The sequence below is a fragment of the Hyperolius riggenbachi genome, chromosome 12 (genome assembly GCF_040937935.1).
Source record: "Hyperolius riggenbachi isolate aHypRig1 chromosome 12, aHypRig1.pri, whole genome shotgun sequence".
NCBI lineage: Eukaryota > Metazoa > Chordata > Amphibia > Anura > Hyperoliidae > Hyperolius > Hyperolius riggenbachi.
The window spans coordinates 86,989,169-87,014,560 of record NC_090657.1 but is presented as its reverse complement, the minus strand read 5'-3'; the positions used below and the strand labels follow the sequence as shown (position 1 = coordinate 87,014,560).

The 25,392-nt window shown below is 50.1% G+C and overlaps 1 long non-coding RNA gene across 2 annotated transcripts in view; it reads left to right on the top strand.

Annotated features, from left to right (window-relative positions):
* The window catches only part of LOC137541539 (uncharacterized), a 104,630-nt gene that overhangs the window by 18,500 nt on the left and 60,738 nt on the right, over positions 1–25,392 (top strand). Inside the window, exon 4 of one of the 2 annotated variants that reach the window (XR_011025205.1) lies at positions 5,137–5,193. This is a non-coding gene — a long non-coding RNA (uncharacterized lncRNA). Of the gene's footprint in view, positions 1–5,136; positions 5,452–25,392 lie in introns of those variants that run through there. The other variant, XR_011025204.1, reaches the window with a different exon arrangement.

The window sequence follows — 25,392 nt, the reverse complement described above, 5'->3', positions numbered from 1 at the left end:
AACATGCGCTATTTTTTGGTCCGGCTCCTCCGGCAGCCGTATCCGGGGCGGAGCCGGACTGCACCATCCGGCCAATACAAAGCAATGAGAACCGGAGAGCGCACAACACACTGGCTAAAAATCCGGATGTTCTACCCCACTTCCTATGCGGATTGTTGCGGCGATTTTGGATGGGGACACATGGGCAAGCATTTTGGAGTGGATCAGCAGTGACTTTAAACGAGCTGGAGATGTTGGCAGCATGTCGGAGGTGGAGGTGAGTGCTAAACAGCGGAGGGCCTGATTCCACAGGTCCCCCTTCTGCTGACCTCCCAGACCCCAACATTTTATTTGGTTTGTACTAACTTTTGCCAAACGGATCCGGATCGCATCCTGATGAACACCTGATGCAACCTGACCGGATCCGGATCAGAACCGTACGGTTCCGATCCGGTCCGGATCCGGTCAGGTCATCCGGTCCGTTTGGCAGAGAACCGCAAGTGTGAACCGGGCCTAAGGGAAAGACAATTAACTTTTATGTATCTTTGGTTGTGTGAATAACCGGAGTGCTCGGAGGAAACCCACACAGACACGGGGAGAACCCACAATTACAGTGCAGATAGTACCCTAACTGGGATGCAAACTGGATATCTGGAGCTGCAAGGCCAGAGTGGTGTACTTCGCCGCCAAGCATAGGGGAAACTAGTGTGCAAAAAGACAGACATGTAGCCTAAAGTTCAAACCCACACTCATTTCTTTTTGCATCATTGTTATTTACTGCCTTTCTGTGGCCACTGTGACAGTGTGGGACACACCTACTTCTAACGTGGATAGCTTTTAAAAAGTAAGCTGTTAAAATCTGAGAAACCCAGTGGCATAAGTAAGGAGCTTGGGGCCCAAGTGTGAGTTTTACATGGGGCCCCAAGAGCTCTATTGACATGGAGCCCTAAAACCTACCAAGGACAACTGAGGTGTCAGAGAAGTGTATTTAGGGTAAGGAAACAGTTTGTTAAGGATTACCACTATGTAATGTACATATAAAGGCGTTCATTATCAGCAAGCTAATAAGATGGATGAATGAGGGCCCCTAGTGAGCCATTCTGGTCCAGGGGCCCTGGTGCAGTCGCAACCTCTTCATCCTCTATTGTTACGCCACTGGACGGAACCAACAGGTTTTGGACTAGTCCATCTCCTCATGGGGGATTCTCTTGGTTTTCTTTGTTCTCAACAACATTTCCTCAACGGCAGTTTAACTGCCAAAGTAGTAAGATACCGGCCAGCCTCCCTACTTACTTGCACGCTATGTTGTCAGTTAGACTTGGCAACTGCCATTGAGGAAATGCATTTGAAAAAAAAGGAAACCCTGAGAATCCTCCATGAGGAAATGGACCAGTCCAAAATTTTTAACTGCTTACTTTTTTCCCCTGGAGTGGTCCTTTACTATATTCATGACCTGTTCTGTGCCCCATAAGGACAACTTTTGTTGTAGTATTTGTTTTATATATCCAGCCTGTATTATAAATGAACAGGTCCCTTGAATTGTAATGCGGCAGCAGTAGGGTTAATAGTGTTCCATGTGTGCTGACAGCTAAGTATGATTCTACCTTGTGTTAATGAGTAGAGTAATTACTCCCTGTGAGCAGTCATCATTTTCCTGTGCTGTAATCATCAGAGTGCCACACCTCTCCTCTTACACAGTCACCCCATGCTGCCAGCCTATCTCCTCTGGAGCCACAATTTTCACAGCTGAGTCACCAGCTCATGCTCAGCTTCTGCAGTGATGACAGCCGTCAGTAAAATCCCTGCCTTTCGGCTCTGGTAAAGGTTGCAAAGGTGACGGGATGATTATTCTGACCCGGCACAGCTTTGAACTGCTTCTTTCTGCAGCCAAAGTAGTAACTATCACCCTGCAGGCATAAAGCAATCACCACCCAAACAAGTCATCTACGGTGACATTGCGCAGGAACTCTATGTCTATAGGGCCTCTATCATGTTGCTTTAGTAACTCTGCTCAACATAGAAAAAAAAATCAATTAGCCAGGCTGGGTTTCCCTGAGCAATCTCAGAGCCAGTTGATTTACAAGGCAACGTAGGCAGGTGCCTAAGGTAAATATTAGCAATGGGGAACCCAACTGGGGGGGGATTAAGGTTAGGCACCTCCAGGGGAAGTTAAGGTTAGGCACCTTACCGGAGGGTTATGGCCCATACTCACGAGGGACTTTTGTCGCCTCAACACGCGGCGCGCGCGTGTTGCGGCGACAGGTCGCCCGTGAGTATGGGCCGTCGCACGCCCGCGCGCCCCCGAACTGTCGCCCGTCGCTATGTCGCCATGCGATTGAAACTTTCAATCGCATGGCGACAGTCGCCGCTGCCCCCCCGCCGCAACTGTCGCTAGTCCGCGTGAGTACGCGGACTAGCGACAGCAACCTCCATTGAGGTTCACAGACCTTCCGGCGGGGGGAGGAGGAACGTCAGCGACAGCTTCCGCCTTGCCGCTGGTCCCTCTTCCGCATGTGTACGCGGAGGGACCTGGCGAGAAGCTGTCGCCGGCCTGTCGCCCACACGCTCACGTGTGCTGGCGACAGGCGAGTTTTGCAGCCCGTGAGTACGGGCCTTTAGAGCGGGATTGTCAGCCATAAAATCAAATTCCATTTACACACTGCTGTTTATTTATTAGGAAGACTGCAACCTGACCCTGCACTGCAAGCATTCCAATCTAATCCTAAATGTTACTGATGTAATAAATCTTATCTCCGTTAGCCTGCCTCTATTTGGTATATTGCTGACAAGAAGGAAGCTTGTCGTCACCCCTCCGACATTCCTGCTCCTCACTGATTGGCTGAGGGCAGCTCAGTGTGAAACTGTTGAAATGTGATCTATGCTGTGCTCACGTGTGTTTACAAAGCAAGCTAGATATGACAGTGAAGTTTCTGGGAGAGAAAAAAAGAGTAAGGGAGGAAATAACATCAGGATTGGCTTCAGTCAGAGGGAATGAACATGTAAAATGTCAGGAACAGTTTTCTCTTTATTTACTATATACAATTCACTGAAATAAAAATGAAATTAAAATTAAACAAAAAATAAATACAAATGATTTTAGAATTCTGTAAATGGTATGTTTGGAGTAGTCCAAAGGTCCTTCCAGAAAACAAAAAAAAGACACTGAGATCACAGGAGCCGTGTACAGTAAAACTTTGGATTGAGAGTAACTTGGTTTAAGAGTGCTTTGCAGTACAAGCAAAGATGTTTGTGAAATTCTGACTTGATATACAAGCAACGTCTTGATATGAAAGCAATGACTTGATATAAAAGCATTGACTTGATATACAAGCATCTCGTCATCACACCTAAGCCAATAGTTCTTCTCCCTTTGGTGCTGCAGGATTGTACTTAATTGTACTTAGGCTGGTTTCACACCAGGATGTTGCGTTTTAGGGGACGTTATGGTCGCATAACGTGCCCCTAACGCAACGCCTGGTGCTCCCTGCTTTGGACGTCAGAGTGAGCCGCGTTGTGCAGCTCACTCTGGCGTTCGTGATGCCTTGATGCGTACTCTTGTGCGCATGCGGCATCACGTGGTCCCGCCGGCCAATCGCCGCACAGAGCAGCCGCTCCAGGAAGTAAACACTGCACGTCACTGAGTGCAGTGAATATTAATTAGCCATGTGCCTGGCCGCTCTCCGCTCCTCCCCAACGTTACTGAGCATGTGCAAGCAGTCTAACGCGGCTCTGCCGCTTACAAAGTACTGCATGCAGTACGTTATATTATGGCGCAGCGTTACACTGTAACGCAACGTGGGCACTGTGAACAGCCCATTGATTTTTCACTGCTGTGCGGTGGGGTGCGTTACAGGCTGCTCTAACGTGCGCCTGTAACGTCCCACTGTGAAACCAGCCTTAATCTGAATGTAGAGACTGTGCAAAGTCACATTTCCATAAAATTCTCAAAAGTATCTTCGATTTATACAAAAACGAAGTGCGCAGGTAAGCACCTGGGAGCCGCTAAAAAAAAATTGCACAAAAAAAAAATGAAAAACGCTGGCGTCAGAGATTTCGATTTTAAATGTGAAAAAAGGCCCCATTGACACTTAATCTGTTGGTATGCGTTAGTGTGCGTTAGTATGCATTAGTGCGCGTTGGTAAGCGTTTTTTCCATAGCAGTGCATTAGGAAGAAGAGTTTCAGTTAAAATGCGTTAAGTGTGAAAGGTGCCATAGGAAAACATGGCCATTACTTTGAAAAACAGTTTTCTTTCAGTTATAATTGAGAACAACTGATTAAAGGGATACTGTAGGGGGGTCGGGGGAAAATGAGTTGAACTTACCCGTGGCTTGTAATGGTCCCCCGCAGACATCCTGTGCCCGCGCAGCCACTCACCGATGCTCCGGCCCCGCCTCCAGTTCACTCCTGGAATTTCCGACTTTAAAGTCAGAAAACCCCTGCGCCTGCGTTGCCGTGTCCTCATTCCCGCTGATGTCACCAGGAGTGTACTGCACAGTCCCAGTATGGTCTGTGCCTGTGCAGTACGCTCCTGGTGACATCAGGGGAAGCGAGGACACGGCAACGCAGGCGCAGGGGTTTTCTGACTTTAAAGTCAGAAATTACAGAAGTGAACCGGAGGCGGGGCCGGAGCATCAGTGAGCGGCTGCGCGGGCACAGGATGTCTGCGGGAGACCATTAGAAGCCCCGGGTAAGTTCAACTCATTTTCCCCCGACCCCCCTACAGTATCCCTTTAAGTGTAAAAGGACCCTAAAGGTGGCCAATAACGGTCCAATTGCTAGCGAAAAATCGTTAGAGCGATCAGAAATTCTGATCGGAAGTTAAATATTGTAATAAATCGTTCACTACACCATCAACGAACCAATCTTTGCTTCCTATCTATCACAACCAACAAGGAAATCCAAATTTTGGTTCGACGAAAATTAATTCAGGCGACATTTTTTCCACTCGTTCATAATCGATTGTGTCCACCAATGGAGATTATTTACAACCAATCCGATCAGAATTTCTGATCGCTCTAACGATTTTTCGCTAGAAATTGGACCGTTAGTGACCACCTTAAGTGTGTATTTTATCCTATACTGGCGCCTCTGCTTCTTTTGATCAGTTAACCTGATTATCATTCATATTGACACATTTTTTTCTCTCTTGTTCCAGCTGCTTCCTTTATCATCCATTCTCACTTCTGGGATGAAGTTGTGGATCTTTTAAAAGGTAGTTGAATTTTAAATATTATCTGTGTTCGTGAATGTGGCTGGGGACGTACAGAAGTAGATTTGCATAACAGCCTCAGTCTCTACAGCTGTACAAAATAGACAATGGAGAAAGGAAAGGGAAGTTGACTCCACTGATGTATCAACACATGTCAACATATTCCAGAAAACACAAGAATATTATTACTTCTCCCACCGCAGAGCACCACTAACCTCAGCAGAAAGGGGACTCAGAGATGCCCGTTTTACAACTGCTACGTAAATGATACCTATTTGCATTGAAATACTTTTCATAAATTTGCATGCAACGGTGATCATAAAGCTTGGATCAGGGTCAGATATGCACACTTCAGTTAACTATGAGAAAAAGTAATGTTGACAGCTTTGTCCATGCAAATGTGCCCAGGCACGCAAAATAAACCTGAAATAGGGGGGATTTCTCTATAAATGTGTTGAAAGAGCTCTCATTGTATTAATATTTATCAATAAGGCCCTATCTACTTGCCCACCATGAACCACCAAAGACTCAAAGTGTGGCATACTAAGCACGCCACAGTGCGTAATGCCAGGTATAGGTGCTCCGTGTATCGTATTTCACCAGAAATCGTAAAGTGGCCAGCATTTCACCAGAAATCGTAAAGTGGCCAGCATTTCACCAGAAATCGTAAAGTGGCCAGCATTTCACCAGAAATCGTAAAGTGGCCAGCATTTCACCAGAAATTGTAAAGTGGCCAGCATTTCACCAGAAAATAATCGTAAAGTGGGCAGCATTTCACCAGAAACTAATCGTAAAAGTGGGCAGCATTTCACCAGAAATTAATCGTAAAGTAGGCAGCATTTCACCAGAAATTAATCGTAAAGAGAGCAGCATTTCACTAGAAATCGTAAAGTGGGCAGCATTTCACCATAAAATAATCGTAAAGAGAGCAGCATTTCACCAGAAATCGTAAAGTGGGCAGCATTTCACCATAAAATAATTATAAAGAGAGCAGCATTTCACCAGAAATCGTGAAGTGGGCAGCATTAACCAGAAAATAATTGTTATGTGGGCAGCATTCACCAGAAAATCATCGCTATGTGGGCAGCATTAACCAGAAAATATTCGCTATGTGGGGGGCATTCATCACAAAATAATCGTTATGTGGGCAGCATTCACCAGAAAATAATCGCTATGTGGGGAGCATTCGCCAGAAAATAATCATTATGCGGGCAGCATTCACCAGAAAATAATCGTAATGCAGGCAGCATTCACCAGAAAATAATCGTTATGCGGGCAGCATTCACCAGAAAATAATTCTTATGTGGGCAGCATTCACCAGAAAATAATCGTTATGAGGGCAGCATTCACCAGAAAATAATCGTTATGTGGGTAGCATCCACCAGAAAATAATCGCTATGTGGGCAGCATTCACCAGAAAATAATCGCTATGTGGGCAGCATTCGCCAGAAAATAAACCTGTGAAAAAAAAAATTCACTCACCTGGCCAGGCTCTGACGCGCAGCTCCCCAACGATCCTCCTGCAGCCAGTGTAAATCTCCCACGCTGACAGGCAAAGAGCAGGTCTACGGGAAGATGGCGCCCGAAGCCCTGTACTGGAGACACAAATAGTCTCCAGTGCAGGGCTTCGGCAGCCATCTTCCCGTAGCCCTGCTCTGCCTCCGGGAGGCAGTCCCTGCAGTGGGCTGCAGGGAGTTCAACACCTGGGGGGTCCCGGGCGGGCAACGGGGAAGAGAAGCAGAAGGAGGGGACCCAGGTGAGGGGGGGATCTGTCCCCCCTCCCCGCCGCTGTTCCCTACCCCTCCTTCTAGCGCTGCTCTTCCCCTACCACGGGGGGTCGGGGCGACACCCCCTTGAGTGTCAGTCACCCGGGGTGCCACGCCCCCCTGCGCCCAATGGTAGGGACGCCACTGTTTTGGACATAGCTGCTATGTCCAAAATGCCACACTAGCTGCCGCTGGCCACCGCGCATGATCACACACAGGGATGCTCGGATGTGCCTCATCCACGAATTCGGAAATCCGCGTGGTTGCAAAAAAAAATCCGCATCCGGCCCCGCCGCATGCCGATTTTCGTCCGCATCCACGCAACCACGCGGATTTTTTCCCGTGAATGGCATAATCACGCGCGGATTCACGCCCGGAGGCAGATTTTCTTTTAACGTTAATAACAAACCCCCCATACATGCTACAGTCCCCCAAATAGCATGGATTATCGAGGTGATAAGGGGCAACATAACTTCAACATAAAAAATTCCCCCCCAAAAAATTTTTCTAGAGAAAATGGATTTTAAAGTGAAATCAACACTTTCAATGGGGCTATTAATTGGTAATAAGTGGTTTTAAAAAGGGATATACGCGTTAAGCAGTCAAAGAGGTGAAGGCGAGTTCCAATGGCACTTGGCGGCGAAGGTACCGCTGGAGGAGGATGAGTGGCTGACGGCAAAAAGGCTCCAGAGAGGTTTTTGTAATTTTTTTTTTTTTTTTGCAGCAATTAGCAATGACATCGCAGCAGAGTTGTCAGTGGACACGGGCAGTGTGAACGCAGAGTGCAGTGGTGGTAGCGACTGAGTCAGGAGAAGGACTATGCGGGCGGTCAGTTCAGCAGCACAGAAGGACCACGGCAACATACTGGTGGTAGTAGTAGCAGCACAGCGTCATAGTGCTGGCCAAAAAATTAAATGCACCCGGTGACCCGGGCAGTGTGAACGCAGAGTGTAGTAGCGACTGAGTCAGGAGGACAAAGCGGGCGGTCAGTTCAGCAGCAGCAGCACAGTAGTAGTAGCACAGCGTCATAGTGCTGGCCAAAAAATTAAATGCACCCGGCGACCCGGGCAGTGTGAACGCAGAGTGTAGTAGCGACTGAGTCAGGAGGACAAAGCGGGCGGTCAGTTCAGCAGCAGCAGCACAGTAGTAGTAGCACAGCGTCATAGTGCTGGACAAAAAATTAAATGCACCCGGCGACCCGGGCAGTGTGAACGCAGAGTGTAGTAGCGACTGAGTCAGGAGGACAAAGCGGGCGGTCAGTTCAGCAGCAGCAGCACAGTAGTAGTAGCACAGCGTCATAGTGCTGGCCAAAAAATTAAATGCACCCGGCGACCCGGGCAGTGTGAACGCAGAGTGTAGTAGCGACTGAGTCAGGAGGACAAAGCGGGCGGTCAGTTCAGCAGCTCAGAAGGAGGACCATGGCAACCTACTGGTAGTAGTACCATAACACCAAAAAATTAACCAAGGTAGGCACTAGGCAGGTAGTAAATGTCTTTATAAAGGCAGGCATAGTTAACAACAGCACATGCAGCAGCCACTTCATGTCCCCCTGTGTCCGACAATAGGGGCCAGGAACTCACCTTCCACCCAAGCCTGGTTGATTTTCAGGAAGGTGAGTTTGTCCACAGAGGCGTGGGAGAGCCGAGAGCGCTTCTCTGTGACCACGCCACCGGCCGCACTAAAGCATCTCTCTGAGAGGACACTGGAAGGAGGGCAGGATAGGAGTTCCAGGGCGTACTGGGAAAGCTTGCTCCAGATGTCCAGTCTCTTGACCCAGTACTCCAAGGGGTCCACGGGGCTGTCGGTGTCATTGAGCCCGCTGGATGACCCCATATAGTCAGACACCATGGTGGTCAGTCGTTGCTTGTGCTGGTTGGTGGTGAATGCTGTGGCGGGCACCTCTGTTCTGGGCTGCTGCACTGCATACAGGCTCTTGCTTAGGCTCTTCAGGTCTCCGGGGCGCCAGTTGCTGCTGCTGCTGCTGGTGGTTGTTGTTGTGCTGCTAGTGGCAATGGCAGGCACCTCTTGCTGGCTTGGCAGAGCAGTTACAGTGGGGGTGGAATGCTGGGGGAATGCTTCCAGTAGTCTGCGCACAAGGGCCTCCTTCAACTCCCTTGTGCGTTGCTCGGTGGTGGATGGCGTCATTAAGTCTCCCAGCTTCCCCTTCAGACGGGGATCAAGCATCAAGGTAATCCAGATGTCCTCCCTTGAACGCATCTGGATCACCCGGGGGTCCCTGCGAAGGCAGCGCAACATGTGCACAGCCATGGGAAACAAGTGGGCCCTGCCAGCAAGATCTTCCTCGTCCTCGCCATTGTCCCATAACGCATGCCTGTCCTCTTCCTGTGCCATGTCGTTGTCCTCCTCAAACCGCCATCCACGTACAATGCCTGCTGCACTCTGCTCCTCCTCCTCCTCCTCATTCAGGTTAGGGACCTCCAACTCTTCCACTACCTGCTGTGAGCCCTCCTCTGAGCTGGACTGTGCTGCCATCTGCTCCTGTTCTTCCAACTGCCTCAGGGCTTCATCCCCACGCTCAATTAAATTGTCCATTGCCTGCTCCAGTAGACAAACCAAGGGCACCCACTGGCACACAGAGGCCCGCTCCTCACTGACCATCTTGGTTGCCTCCAGGAAGGGACTCAGCACCAGGCATACTTGCTGCATCAGTGTCCACTGAGTGGCAGTAATCATGGGGACTTGCTGGTTGCTGGGGACACTTGGGTCTAGCATGTAGGCCCTAAGAGCCAGCCTGTGCTGACACAGCCGCTCCAACATGGCCAGAGTCGAATTCCAGCGAACTGGCATGTCGATGATCATCCGGTGTTGTGGCCTTCCATACTGCTGCTGTAAGGTGGACAAGAGTGCAGAGGCAGTGGCTGACAGGCGGAAAAAGCGTACCACCGCCCGGGCATCCTGCAGCAGCTCGCTCATCCCCTGGTAGGTGCGCAAGAAGCGCTGCACCACAAGATTGAGCACGTGGGCCAAGCAGGGGATGTGCTGGAGGTTTCCCTGCTGCACTGCTGCCACCAGGTTGGCCCCGTTATCGGCTGCCACATACCCCACTTCCAGGCCTCTGGGGGTCAGCCACCTCCGCTCCTGCTTCCTGAGGGCGGCCAGGACGTTGGTGGCCGTAAGCCTCTCCTTCCCCAGGGTCACCAATTTTAAAAGGGCTTGGCAGTGCCGAGGCTTGGCGCTGCTGCTGCCGAGGCGGGCTTGCTTTCCGGGTGCTGAGGGAGTGTCGTGACAGGACCCTTCTGCATCCCCCCTGATCCCGCGTGGTGGCACCACTAGCTGGGCTGATGCGCTCTTGTCCTCCCTCCCTTCCATCAGTGTCACCCAGTGGGCCGTAAAGGACAGGTAGCGACCTGTCCCAAATCTGCTACTCCACGAGTCCATGGTCACGTGGACCCGCTTGCCCACAGAGTAGTCCAGGGAACGGGCCACGTTTTCCACCGCAAACTTGTGGAGTGCTGGGATCGCGCTCCTGCTGAAATAGTGGCGACTGGGGACTTGCCACTCGGGGATGCCAAATTGGAGCAGCGTCCGCATGGCGCTCCCCTCCTGCACCAGGGAGTAGGGAAGCAGCTGTGATGCCATGGCCCGGGCCAGCAAGCCATTTAGTTTGCGGATCCGCCTGTGGCTTGGAGGCAGAGGCTTGGTCAGACCCTGAAAGGTGTCGCTCAGCAGGGTCTGACGACGCTGGGATGCAGGGGAGACAGAGGAGAGAGACGAACACTGGCTGCCAGCCTCAATGTCTGTGTCCTGAGCAGCCGAGGTGGAAGAGCGCTTGCGTGCTACTACTGCTGCTGCTGTGGGGGATTCACGACCCTGAGGGAGGGAGGATGCTGCTGCGCTGGTGGGCCGTCTGCTCTCAGGAACCCCTGCCAGCAGTGCCTGCTTCCTCTTAAAGTCCGCATACTCGCGGCAGTGGCGGCTTCTCAGGTGGCCCTGGAGGGATGAGGTACCCATCTTGCTCAGACTTTTCCCACGGCTCAATCTTTTGCTGCATAACCTGCACACCGCATACCTTTTGTCATCAGTACATTCCTCAAAGCAATCCCACACTGGTGACTTTAATTTACTGCGGCCCCCACTAGCAGAGGGTGCAGCAGAGCAATGTGTGGTAGTAGTTGCCAGGGGTTGCATGGTGGTGGTGCCGGCTGAAGCAGTGTCCTGTCTACTTCCTCCACGCCCACTGCTGCCGATGCCCCTGCCCCTGCCTGACATATGGCGATATCCTTGCCTAGGCCGAGGTGACTCGTCATCCTGCTCTGACCATTCTTCCACGGACTCAGCAGGCTGCACATAGTTAGGGTCCACAACGTCATCATCAGCAGCATCATCATAATCCAGCTCTTTCTCTGACTCCCCCGCCTCCTCTTCTGTCCCTACATCCCCAGACACAGACCCCTCTTCTTCATCACCAGAACTCAACAACGCTTGTGATTGTGGCCCGATCTCAATCTCTGCCACACCAGTCCCCAGTAAGTCCTGTGCTTCTTGCATCAGCAGGTTCCCAGATGCCGGACTGAGGGACAGAACGCTGTCATCCTGGGAGGGCTGCTGACCAGTGGGTGCTGGAGTGGATGTCACAACAAGCGTGGGATGTTGGCTGCTGCTGCTACTGCTTGGAGTGGTGCTCACAGTAGAGGTCTGGGAGGAAGTCATGATGTCCATGAGTACGTCAGGTTCCATTTGCTCAACCACCACACGGGGACCAGAAACTTTAAAATATTTGGACAATGGCGTCCGCTGACTCGGCCCAGGCTTTGCTGCCCCCTTTTCTGCTGCATCACGACCACGTACAGCTGGGCGTCCTCTCCCTGGACGTGGAGCAGTCCCAGAAGTGGCTGAGGCAACTGAACTCCCTTTCCTCTCACCCCGCGAAACCCTGCCAGACATGTTGCTAGTAATGAATCACTGGATGCAGTGGGCACAGTACAAGGTCACTGAAGGATGCAGTGGGCACAGCACAAGGTCACTGAAGGATGCAGTGGCCACAGTACAAGGTCACTGAAGGATGCAGTGGGCACAGCAGTGGGCACTGGATATACAACTAGGTCACTGAAGGATGCAGTGGCCACAGTACAAGGTCACTGAAGGATGCAGTGGGCACAGCAGTGGGCACTGGATATACAACTAGGTCACTGAAGGATGCAGTGGCCACAGTACAAGGTCACTGAAGGATGCAGTGGCCACAGTACAAGGTCACTGAAGGATGCAGTGGGCACAGCAGTGGGCACTGGATATACAACTAGGTCACTGAAGGATGCAGTGGCCACAGTACAAGGTCACTGAAGGATGCAGTGGGCACAGCAGTGGGCACTGGATATACAACTAGGTCACTGAAGGATGCAGTGGGCACAGTACAAGGTCACTGAAGGATGCAGTGGGCACAGTACAAGGTCACTGAAGGATGCAGTGGGCACAGTACAAGGTCACTGAAGGATGCAGTGGGCACAGCAGTGGGCACTGGATATACAACTAGGTCACTGAAGGATGCAGTGGCCACAGTACAAGGTCACTGAAGGATGCAGTGGGCACAGCACAAGGTCACTGAAGGATGCAGTGGCCACAGTACAAGGTCACTGAAGGATGCAGTGGGCACAGCAGTGGGCACTGGATATACAACTAGGTCACTGAAGGATGCAGTGGCCACAGTACAAGGTCACTGAAGGATGCAGTGGGCACAGCAGTGGGCACTGGATATACAACTAGGTCACTGAAGGATGCAGTGGCCACAGTACAAGGTCACTGAAGGATGCAGTGGGCACAGTACAAGGTCACTGAAGGATGCAGTGGCCACAGTACAAGGTCACTGAAGGATGCAGTGGGCACAGCAGTGGGCACTGGATATACAACTAGGTCACTGAAGGATGCAGTGGCCACAGTACAAGGTCACTGAAGGATGCAGTGGGCACAGCAGTGGGCACTGGATATACAACTAGGTCACTGAAGGATGCAGTGGCCACAGTACAAGGTCACTGAAGGATGCAGTAGGCACAGTATAAGGTCAATGAAGGATGCAGTGGGCACAGTACAAGGTCACTGAAGGATGCAGTGGGCACAGCAGTGGGCACTGGATATACAACTAGGTCACTGAAGGATGCAGTGGCCACAGTACAAGGTCACTGAAGGATGCAGTGGGCACAGCAGTGGGCGCTGGATATACAACTACGTCACTGAAGGATGCAGTGGGCACAGTACAAGGTCACTGAAGGATGCAGTGGGCACAGTACAAGGTCACTGAAGGATGCAGTGGGCACAGTACAAGGTCACTGAAGGATGCAGTGGGCACAGCAGTGGGCACTGGATATACAACTAGGTCACTGAAGGATGCAGTGGCCACAGTACTAGGTCACTGAAGGATGCAGTGGGCACAGCAGTGGGCACTGGATATACAACTAGGTCACTGAAGGATGCAGTGGCCACAGTACAAGGTCACTGAAGGATGCAGTGGGCACAGCAGTGGGCACTGGATATACAACTAGGTCACTGAAGGATGCAGTGGGCACACAAGGATGTCACACTGTGTAATGAGATGCTCATATGCCAGCGAGCGAGCGAGCAGTGGGCACTGGGCACGGCACAAGGTGACTGACAGAATGAATGAACAGCGCTGGCAGAGAGTGGCGGCGCCGGCGGTGTGACTGGCTGCCTGCAAATAGTACAAGTGTATAACTGTCACTGGAATATACAAGTGAACACTGCAGCTGCACTAACCTGCCTGCCTGCACTCTACACACAGATAATCCCCACTCCCACTACACTGCAGCACTGAACCTGCCTGCACAGCACTACACACAGTTAAATAATCACTAGACTCCCACACTCCCACTACACTACACTGACTACAACTAACTACAGCAATCACTCACTGACTAGCTAACTGTGTACAGTATAAGAGCAGTGTTAGCAAAAAAAACGCTTTGTTTTTAACACAATAAATGCACTTGCTGAAACAACAATGGCCTGGAGATAATCCTCTCAGCACCACAGTCTAGTAGCAAGGACAGAGCTTTTCCATCATGGCCGCCGCTTTATATTCAGGAGGGGAGGGCATAGCTCCCCTCCTGTGATTGGTTGCTAGGGCCTGGCTGGGGCACTCTGATTGGCCTGCAATGTGTCACTTCCGCATAGTTTGACGCATTTCCGCAAACCACGACTTCAGCCCCGGGTTTCACGAGCGTGAATGCGGATTTCTGTCCGCATTCACGCGAAGCCGAAGTAGATTTTCGTGGTTGAAAATCTATTCACGGATTTTCGTGTCCGAGGCGGAATGCGTCAAAATGGTCGTGAATCCACGCGTAAGCGTGATCACGACCTGGCGGTGAGCACCACTAATCACACACACTCCCACCACCCATTAATCCTGAGATTAATAAATGGGAACACAGTTCACATTTATTGATCCAAGTCCCCATATGAAAGACCGACGGCGTCTATGAGTCGGCTCCGTCATTCATAAAGCCCATCCACACATTGCTTCCGTTTTGCGTAGTAATACTACGCATACAAAAGATAGGTGTGAGGACATCTTGTGGACAAATAGTAAAATTACATCTAGAAAATAAAATTTCCAGATAATGACATTTTTTTTACTGTTAAAATTAGCCCCTTACCTCCCACACTTCCCAATAGTTACACTTTGTTTGTAAAAAAAAAAAATTAATAAAATAAAAAATATACAATTACAAAAAAAAAAAAATAGTTACCTCAGGGACTGAGCTTTTTTAATATGTATGTCAAAAAGGTATATTACTAAAAAAAAATGCACCTTTATTTCCAAATAAAATATCGGCACCATACATTGTGATAGTGACATAATTGAAATGATGTAATAACCGGGACAAATGGGCAAATAAAATACATGCGTTTTAATTACAGAGCCTCTCTAGCCTTTGCCTCGGCCCGGCCCTGACGCCAGCAGCCTTCCTGTCCTCTGGGGAGCTGCTTCCTTCTGATGAGATCACTGTTTGTCGTCATAACGACAGATCGCAATCTCACTACAGCGCCACCTGGAGGATGGAGGGAGAAGTGCAGCGCTGGATCCCAGGGAGGTGAGTTAATGCTGATCTCTCTAGCAGCATGATTTTTGCTGGTTTTAGGGTTTGAAAGCATTCATAAAAATGTCACCGCTTTTCACCGGCAGGGAGGTTAAAGGACCACTATCACAAAACACTGTAAAATGTAAAATACATTTAAACACATACAAATAAGTATATCTTTTCCGGAGTAAAATGAGCCATGCATTACTTTTCCTTTATGTTGCTGTCACTTACAGCAGGGGTCCCCAACCTTTTCCAGCCCGGGGAACGCTTTCTGACCAAAATTTTCTCCGGGGACCGGGGGGGGGGGGGGGGGGGGGCGATTATGGGGTGATGAGTGGGGGGGGGGGTTCTGGGGTGCAGCTGAATTGCTAGCATAGTTGCCCAAGTATAGGTAGTTTAGTTGCCCCAGTATGGCTAGTTGCCCCAGTATAGCTAGTATAGTGACCAGTATAGCTAGTATAGTCCCAGTATGGGTAGGTAGTGCCCCAGTATAGTGCCCAGTATAGCTAATATAGTGTCCAGTATGGGTAGGTAGTGCCCCAGTACAGCTAGTAAAGTGCCCAGTATAGCTAGTATAGTGCCCATATAGCTAGTATAGTGCCCCAGTACGGCTAATATAGTGCCCAGCATGGCAAGTATAGTGCCCAGCATGGCTAGTATAGTGCCCAGCATGGCTAGTATAGTGCCCCGCATGGCTAGTATAGTGCCCCAGTATGGCTAGTATAGTGCCCCAGTATGGCTAGTATAGTGCCCAGTATGGCTAGTACAGTACCCCAGTATGGCTAGTATAGTGCCCAGCATGGCTAGTATAGTGCCCAGCGTGGCTAGTATAGTGCCCAGCGTGGTTAGTATAGTGCCCAGCGTGGCTAGTATAGTGCCCAGCGTGGCTAGTATAGTGCTCAGCGTGGCTAGTATAGTGCCCAGCATGACTAGTATAGTGCCCAGTGTGGCTAGTATAGTGCCCAGCGTGGCTAGTATAGTGCCCAGTAAAGTGCCCTAGTATGGGTAGGTGCTGCCCCCGCTCCTGTTACCTTATGAGCGAGCAGGCGGCCACTTCCAGATTTCCCCAGGCGCCGCTCTCCTTCATGCCTCATCTCCGATACCAGCAGCTCGTCTTGCGGAGGAGGGAAGGAGGCAGGGCAGCGGCTTCCTGTAGCGGCGATATGCTACGCCGCTACCATGGCAACCGCTGCCCCGCCTCCTTTCCTCCTCTGCAAGACGCGCTGTTAGCGGAGATGCTGCATGAAGGAGAGAGGCGCCTGGGGGAATCCGGAAGCGGCCGCTCGCTCATAAGGTAACAAGAGCGGCGGCCGGGGGGGGCGTGTAGGGGCGAGAGGACAGACCCGCCGCGGCCCAGCTGGAAACTGCCAACGGCCCGGTGGTTGGGGACCCCTGACTTACAGTACTTAGCAGAAATCTGATGGAACTGACCTGTTTTTGACTAGTCCATTTCTTCATGGGGAAATTCTCAGGATTAAATTTATGCTTTACAAAAGCACCCCCTGTAAAGTATCTTTACAAAAGATGAAGGCCACCCCTCTAACCTGTTTGCACACTATTCGGGCAGCTGAAATGAGCAACTGCCATTTACTAAGCGCTTTTGAAAATAAAGAAAACCCTGAGAATCCCCTGTGAGAAGATGGGCTAGCCCAAAACCTGTCTGTTCTGTCAGATTTCTACTACCTACTGTAATCGGCAGAAACATAGGAGAAAAGTAATTCTCATTTTACTATGGGAGAAATATATTTTTTATTTATGTGTTTTCAAGGGGGTCAGAGAAAAATGGCGCATAGTGCAGATGGCGCCGCATTCAAAATATAGCCTTCTGGCCCATTTACACTTAATCAGTTGGTGTGCGTTAGTAAGCGTTAGTAAGCGTTGGTACGCGTTTTTTTCATAGCAGTGCATTGTGAAAAAGATTTCAGTTAAACGCGTTAAGTGTGAAAGGTGCCATAGGAAAACATGGTCATTACTTTGAAAATTAGTTTTTCTTTCAGTTATAACTGAGAGCAACTGATTACGTGTAAAAGGGCCCTTAACATTATTTAGCAATAGCAATGTTTAATTATGGCGCACAAATGAAAAACTAATTGAAAGGTTAAATTGTTAAGAGGCATATCGCTAATTACCATTTTACTGTCTTTAACATACATTTTTCCACCATGACTGACACAATTTCCTCGTATGTGGTGGCTTCTCAAGTTTCAAAATAAGCAGCAGGAGGGAAGAGAGAGGAGTGGATAGGTAGAGAGCGGACACGTTAGCCCTTCTAGGAATAGTAGATCCTGGGATGAGGATGGTTGGCACAGCGCAGGGATGATGCTGGCAGGAGGAGGGTGCAGCAGCAGGAGCCGGAATGCCACACAGGCAGCTGCCTGACCACTTCCAGCACCACTAGACAGCGGGCACTGCCAGCCAGCCACCAGCCAGGAGCATCATGCACAGGGTAAGAAAGTACTTTCAGTGGCAGAGCCCTGGCATTTATATTTGTAGCCTCTGTCATCTGGCTGATAAAGTTTTATAGCTAAACGGTAAATACTGTTTAATAATGTTTATAGCTTATTGTTAAATAACGATAAGCGTCGAAAACAAAAAACCAGCGGCATCACCATGCGCCATTTTTCATATATGCCATTTTTGACTGGACCTGTTTTCAAGTATTTTACCATTTTTTGCAATAGTAGTCCTTTAAGTTCTTTGGGAGACTTACCTCTGCATATATAGACAATAAACTTTTTATGAAGTTTTGTACTGCATTTTCGATAACAGTTTAGATGTGTATGTTTCAGTGCTATGCTGTCAAAGCAGTTGATACATATCTACTGTATATATTTATTTCCTTTATTTTTCTACGATGTTTACTCAGAGCACAGTGCATACAGAATATACACTGATTCATAATTCACACATCATTCAGTGTTGATCTTGTTATGGGTGTAGCAATGGGATCTTTATTAATGGGTTCCTCAATGTCACCACTTAAGCACAGCTGTCATGTACTGCAAGTCTGCCACATCTGTCACTCATAATAACACTTAATTAAAGGTTCAATGTACAGAAGTGTAATTAGCTTACAATGTTCTGCTTAAGCCTTAGTACAGACCTTACTTGACATAGGAAAATCCCTTCAGAATCAACCCACATAGAGTACATGCAATCTACACCCAAAGATAGCAAGCTATATTACTGGCCCCTTTGTAAAAACTGTGGGAAACGACAATGACTCAAGTGTCAAACTCAAGGGCTGCGGGCGGAAACGGACCTGTGTCGCCATTTTATGTGGCCCGCTTGAGAAACAAACGTGTATGTTTGTAAGCAGTAAAAGAAAGGAGTGTTTAGAGAGCAGCAACCTGTGCTGTATGCCATATGTACCAGGGGCGTAACAATAGACCCTGCAAGGGATGCCTCCGCAGGGGGGCCCAGAAGCCACAGGGGGCCCATGGGGGAAAAAGTTTGAGAGACTGACAACCAGTGGCGTCCCTACCATGGGGCGGCCAGGAGCGCTCCGCTCCGGGTGTCAGCTCCAGGGGGGGTGTCATCAAGGCCTCTCCAGAAGCCTTGATGACACAGGAGGGGAAGCAGCGCTGAAGGAGGGGTGGCAGCGTCGGCGGGGAGGGGGGAAATACCCCCCCACATCTCCCTCACCTGGGTCCCCTCCTTCGGCGCTTCCCCTCCAAGGGCAGAACGGGCACTGACAGGGCGGCTGATAGCCGCCCTCAGTTTACCCGAGCAGGGCTACGGGAAGATGGCCGCCGAAGCCCGCACTGGAGACAAAAATAGACGGCAAGATGGCCGCCAACGCCATCTTGCCGTCTATTTTTGTCTCCAGTGCGGGCTTCGGTGGCCATCTTCCCGTAGCCCTGCACTGATGACGCAGCAGGAGACGGCGCGGGACATTCAAGAGGAGCTGCGGAGGCTGCCTGGGATTCGGAAGAGAGGTTTCATCTGCAGGTAAGTGAATGGGTTTTTTTTCTTTTACAGGTGCACCGGCCCGGCCACCCACCGCTGCTGCCCACCTACCCACCGCTGTTGCCCACCACCTACCCACCACTGCTGCCCACCTACCCACCAGGCTACCACCGCTGCTGCCCACCTACCCACCGCTGCTGCCCACCTACCCACCACTGCTGCCCACCTACCCACCAGGCTACCCACCGCTGCTGCCCACCTACCCACCAGGCTACCCACCGCTGCTGCCCACCTACCCACCACTGCTGCCCACCTACCCACCACTGCTGCCCACCTACCCAGCAGGCTACCCACCACTGCTGCCCACCTACCCACCACTGCTGCCCACCTACCCACCACTGCTGCCCACCTACCCACCAGGCTACCCAGCAGGCTGCCCATCTACCCACCACTGCTGCCTACCTACCCACCAGGCTACCCAGCAGGCTACCCACCACTGCTGCCCACCTACCCACCACTGCTGCCCACCTATCCACCACTGCTGCCCACCTACCCACCACTGCTGCCCACCTACCCACCAGGCTACCCACCACTGCTGCCCACCTACCCACCACTGCTGCCCACCTACCCACCAGGCTACCCAGCAGGCTGCCCACCTACCCACCAGGCTACCCACCACTGCTGCCCACCTACCCACCGCTGCTGCCCACCTACCCACCGCTGCTGCCCACCTACCCACCGCTGCAGCCCACCTACCCACCACTGCTGCCCTCCTACCCACCAGGCTACCCAGCAGGCTGCCCATCTACCCACCAGGCTACCCACCACTGCTGCCCACCTACCCACCACTGCTACCCACCTACGCACCACTGCTGCCCACCTACCCACCACTGCTGCCCACCTACCCACCACTGCTGCCCACCTACCCACCAGGCTACCCAGCAGGCTGCCCACCTACCCACCAGGCTACCCAGCAGGCTGCCCACCTACCCACCACTGCTGCCCACCTACCCACCACTGCTACCCAGCAGGCTACCCACCAGGCTACCCAGCAGGCTGCCCACCTACCCACCACTGCTGCCCACCTACCCACCACTGCTACCCAGCAGGCTGCCCACCTACCCACCACTGCTACCCAGCAGGCTGCCCACCTACCCACCACTGCTGCCCCCCTACCCACCAGGCTACCCACCATGCTACCCACCTACCCACCACTGCTGCCCACCTACCCACCAGGCTACTCAGCAGGCTGCCCACCTACCCACCACTGCTGCCCCCCTACCCACCACTGCTACCCAGCAGGCTGCCCACCTACCCACTAGGCAATCAGGCTGCTCACCCTTAACCACCTACCCACCAGGCTATCAGCTTGCCAACACTCAAATCTGCTACCGATATTGTGTATTTTGTGGTCAGATCTGCTACCGACATTGTGTATTTTGTGGTCAGATTAACTGCCGACATTGTGTATTTTGTGGTCAGTTTAACTACCGTCATTGTGTATTTTGTGGTCAGTTTAACTACCGTCATTGTGTATTTTGTGGTCAGTTTAACTACCGTCATTGTGTATTTTGTGGTCAGTTTAACTACCGTCATTGTGTATTTTGTGGTCAGTTTAACTACCGATATTGTGTATTTTGTGGTGAAATCTGGTGCTGACATTGTGTATGTTCTGGTCAAATCTACCGCAAGATTGAATGATTTTTTGCTGGTCAAATCTGCCGACATGATTGAATGTATTTTCTTGTGAAATCTGCTCACATAACGTGTAATGTCTGGTGAAATGTTCTCGCATTACGTGTATTTTATGTTGAAAGCTTCTGACATTTTGTGTATTTTCTGGAGAAAAGCTGCGCAATGATGTGAATTTTCTGGAGAAAGGTTGACTAAAACTTGGGTGCACTTTTAAATTAGCTCCGCCCCATCCGGTCATAGCCACGCCCATTTTTTCGCCGCGGCGCGCTTCGTGCGCCGCAGGTGGTGGACCGTGGGTGGGGGGGTGTCTTTCAATACCTAGCACCGGGTGTCAAATGCCCTAGGTACGCCACTGCTGACAACTAAGGGCATGGAGAGAAAAAAAACATATTTTGCTCTCGCACCATTGTTATATTGACTGCATGCGTCCACCACACAGATAAGGAATCATACACACTTTGGAATTTATACACTGTCACTGCTCCCTAGGTTTCCTAAAAAAAACATCTGTCTCACACTGCAGCAAGTTCTGATGACCTGTACAACCTTACAAACAAAGGCATGTTGAAAAATCAAGCATGTTGAAAAAAAGTTGTAGACTGTCCCTTATTCAGTAATCACTCCAAAGAGATTCCTAGATTCTGATCACACACAGGCTAATGACCTTACGTCTGATTACTTTTACAACACAGTGGAGTGGAGATTGATGTCTGACTGTCGCTGCTTCATCAAGATCCCATAATAACAGTATCAATCAGTGACATTCTGAATGTTTTGCCAAAGTTACAGTGATACTATATCTTATGTTCAGCATGTCATTGTTGTCCCTCCATATAGCATGTGCTCTCATGTAGTAAAATAATACAGCTGTGTGTGTATGTATGTACTGGGAGCAGAGCTGCAATGAGGGACATGTCAGCTGCAAGGGCTGCAGGAAGCCCCGGGTAAGTAAATATGGGGTTAGCATAGATTGCCTGACATTTCCTTTAAGTCTAAGTGTTTTTATCTGCATGGAGAAAACACATTGGTCCTCAGTTTTCCTGTGCAGAAAGCGAGGGAGGTGGGGGGGCCCCATCAAAAGTTTTGCAGGGGGGCCCAGTGATGTCTAGTTACGCCCCTGATGTACTCACAGAAAAGCTCTCCCACGCATACGCCGATACTTTTGACTTAAAAAACTAGGCCAAGAGCTGTGACCCACCGATTGGCCAACCCCCAATATGCAGCTGTCGCCCTTGTGCAGAGCGGTTTGGAGCGTCATGTGACTGCAGGGAGTCTGGTGTTATAGCAGTTGCACGGGACAGTAGAGGATGTTAGCCAGGGCCAGCTCTAGCTACAGTGGGGCCCTGGGGCCCCCCTGACACACCCCAGAGGTCAGAAGTCAGAGGTGCCCCTAATTAACAACCACCAGTACTGGAAGTCTTCTCTGTTGTGTTGCTGCCCTCAGATCAGGCACTAGAGACCAAAGTGAGAAGCAGGAAGAGCAGAGCACCAACACAAAATAGAAAAAAAACAGGCCTGGAACGCCCTGTGACCACTGCCTCTGTAACGCTGTGGGTGGGAGGGAGATAAGTTAGTGGGGTGTTGGCAGACACTTGGAGGCTCCAAAGGATGCTGGGACCCTGGGGCAATTTCCCCCTTTGCCTATATGGTGGCGCCGGCCCTGGCCATAGCAAGACAGGTAGCTGTCCAGCAGCACACTCTGTGGCACACTCTGCATACAAACAAACTGATGACATGCTTCTCCATGAGTTCTTCTAGACAAGACAATCACTAGTTATCATATTATTGCTACAAACCAAAGCTCTCCTCCTCATTAGTATAGTCAACTGACTATTCATGACCATATGTACATCTGCACGCGAGATGTCACAATCACTGCTTCTTTCAGTTGTTGCATAGGCATGTTCATAGCTTCACACATATTTTGTCTATAGCAGGCTTGTCAAACTCCAGTCCTCAAGGGCTGAGGTCCTCACACATTTTTAACATGGGGCAGAATCAGGAAGGGCGTGGGTCATCAAGTAGAACACATTTTGCCATTTCTCTGTCCATCTAAACAATGGCATGGCTATGGCCCTCGAGGACTGGAGTTCAACACCTGTGGTATAGCGACAATGGAGACAGCACAGTGAGAATCTGAAATTCAATGCATTAAAGGATACCAGAGCCGAACATCTAATCATTAAAAAACGTGGTGGTGGTGGGAGGGGTCAGCAGTCACTTACTGCTCCATCTGTTCAAAGATGTTTGCCTCTGTTCCCCCATTATAGCCCTTGTTTGCGCCTCCCATCCAGCCAGCAACTATTCAAATACTGCGAGGAGAACGCCAGCGCATACCACTAAGGCTGCATCCGAAATGACCACCAGCTCAGTGTGCAGCACCCTTTGCATTCAATTCAGATGCAAATCATTTGAAAATCTGCTACTACTTATTATGCAAACAGGAAACTCAGGAGGAGGGGCTGGGAGCAGCTAACCTGACAGTTACATAGTTACAAAGTTAAGAAAAGGTGGGGGGAAAAGGCTGCGCGTACCTAAACACATGCTGCAATTGAATGGTTATTCGCACAGGCATACACCGCCTCTGCTAGACTGAAAAATGCATGCCCTGCATCCAAGACAAGTGCTAACATTTATTAAACTAGGAGGAACTTTAGCTTCCAATATGGTTTGCATGCAAAGTATATTATACTAGACACTTGCGCCACGGTGAGGCAAACCTCCGGGCAAGTGACCTAACCTAAATTTAAAACCTTGGGAACAGCTAAGCAAAAAAAAAATGTGTAACTTACATTTGGTTGAACAGCGAGGAGAACGCCAGCTTTTTCAACCAAATGTAAGTTACACATTTTTTTTGCTTAGCTGCTCCCAAGGTTTTAAATTTAGGTTAGGTCACTTGCCCGGAGGTTTGCCTCACCGTGGCGCAAGTGTCTAGTATAATATACTTTGCATGCAAACCATATTGGAAGCTAAAGTTCCTCCTAGTTTAATAAATGTTAGCACTTGTCTTGGATGCAGGGCATGCATTTTTCAGTCTAGCAGAGGCGGTGTATGCCTGTGCGATTAACCATTCAATTGCAGCATGTGTTTAGGGACGCGAAGCCTTCCCCCCCCCCACCTATTCAAATACTGCGCCTTCTGACATCACTTAGAGGTGTGCAAGCGCTCCAGTCCTGCTGGCGTGTCAGCGTGTGCCCCCCGCAGCCCTCTGCAGTTCATGGTGGGGAGACGGGAGCACGCGCCTCTAAGTGATGTCAAAGGGTGCAGTATTCAAATAGTGGACAGGAGTCGCAAACGGGGCTATAACGGGGGACCGGAGGCAAACATCTTTGGACAGAGGGAGCGGTAAGTGACTGCTGAACCCCTCCCACAACCACCACAGGTTTTTAAATGATTAGATGTTCGGCTCTGGTATCCTTTAAGCTCCATTTGCACTATGAGGCATATTCACCAAATAACAGTAAAATTGCTGTGCACTGATCTTTTGCTTACACCAGTTACGCAGTGCTAATTGCGCAGTCAGTGCAATCTGTGTTACCTAGGTAATGTGCATGTTCCCAGGGTAATGCTACTTGCCATTTTTAATGCATATATTGTCGATGCAGCTCAGAAAACACCCAAATGACATGTACTGCGTGTACATGCTAAGGAGTAGTTGTGCAATTTATATCTGTTAAAAATGCAAAGAAACTCACTCACAAACATATGCCAAAGTGCAAAGAAAGCACAGCAAGGCACTGAGGAATGCAAACATTAACCACTCACATAGTAGTAGTGTGAACTGAGCAGGTACTTTGTAGTGTATGCAGTGACGTAGCAATAGGGGGTGCAGAGGTAACAACCGCATCGGGGCCCTTGGGCCAGAGGGGCCCTGAGGGGCCCACCCTCAATAACAATATTAGCTCTCTATTGGTCCTGTGCTGGTAATAACCACTTCTATAGATGCTTTGAATAGTAGTTAATCATTAACAAACTGTTCCCCATCCCCTTCTAGCACCTCTGACACTGTGGGAATCCTTGGCAGGTTTTGGTGCACCGTATCAATTGTTATGTATAGAGAGTGCTTGGGGGGGTGGGGGGGGGCATGTAAAACTTGCACCGGGGCCCATAGCTTCTAAGCTACGCCACTGAGTGTATGAACAGTTTCTCATTCTCATCTGGCGCTTTTTTCCAGTTAATATGATAGAGCACACTTAAGATTAAAAAAAAAAAGTTCTATTATCTGAATGGTAGTGTACCTAGAACTGTCTCCCAACCCCAGTGATTGCATCTTTCTTCTGTATAGCTTACCTGGGGAGGGGGACAACATCTGGGTATCTTACCTGGAGAGGTGGGCTGCATAATACTGGGGGAACATCTGTATAGCTTACCTGGAGAGGGAGGACAACATCTGGGTATCTTGCCTGGGGAACTCTAATAATGGGGGAACATCTGGCTATCTAAACTTGGGGGGGGGGGCTGCCTAATACTGGGGGTACATCTCTATAGCTTACCTTGGGAGGGGGGGGGGTAACATCTGGCTATCTAACCTGGGCAGGGGGAGGCCTCCTAATACTGGGGGTACATCTGTATAGCTTACCTGGGAAGGAGGACATCGGTGTATCTAACCTGCGGAACTCTAATGGGGGAACATCTGGCTATCCAACCTGGGGAGGGGGGCTGCTTAATACTGGGTGTACATCTGTATAGCGTACCTCGGTAGTGGGGAAACATCTGGGCATCTTACCTGGGGAGGGGGGCTGCCTAATACTGGGGTGGCATCTGTATAGCTTACCTCG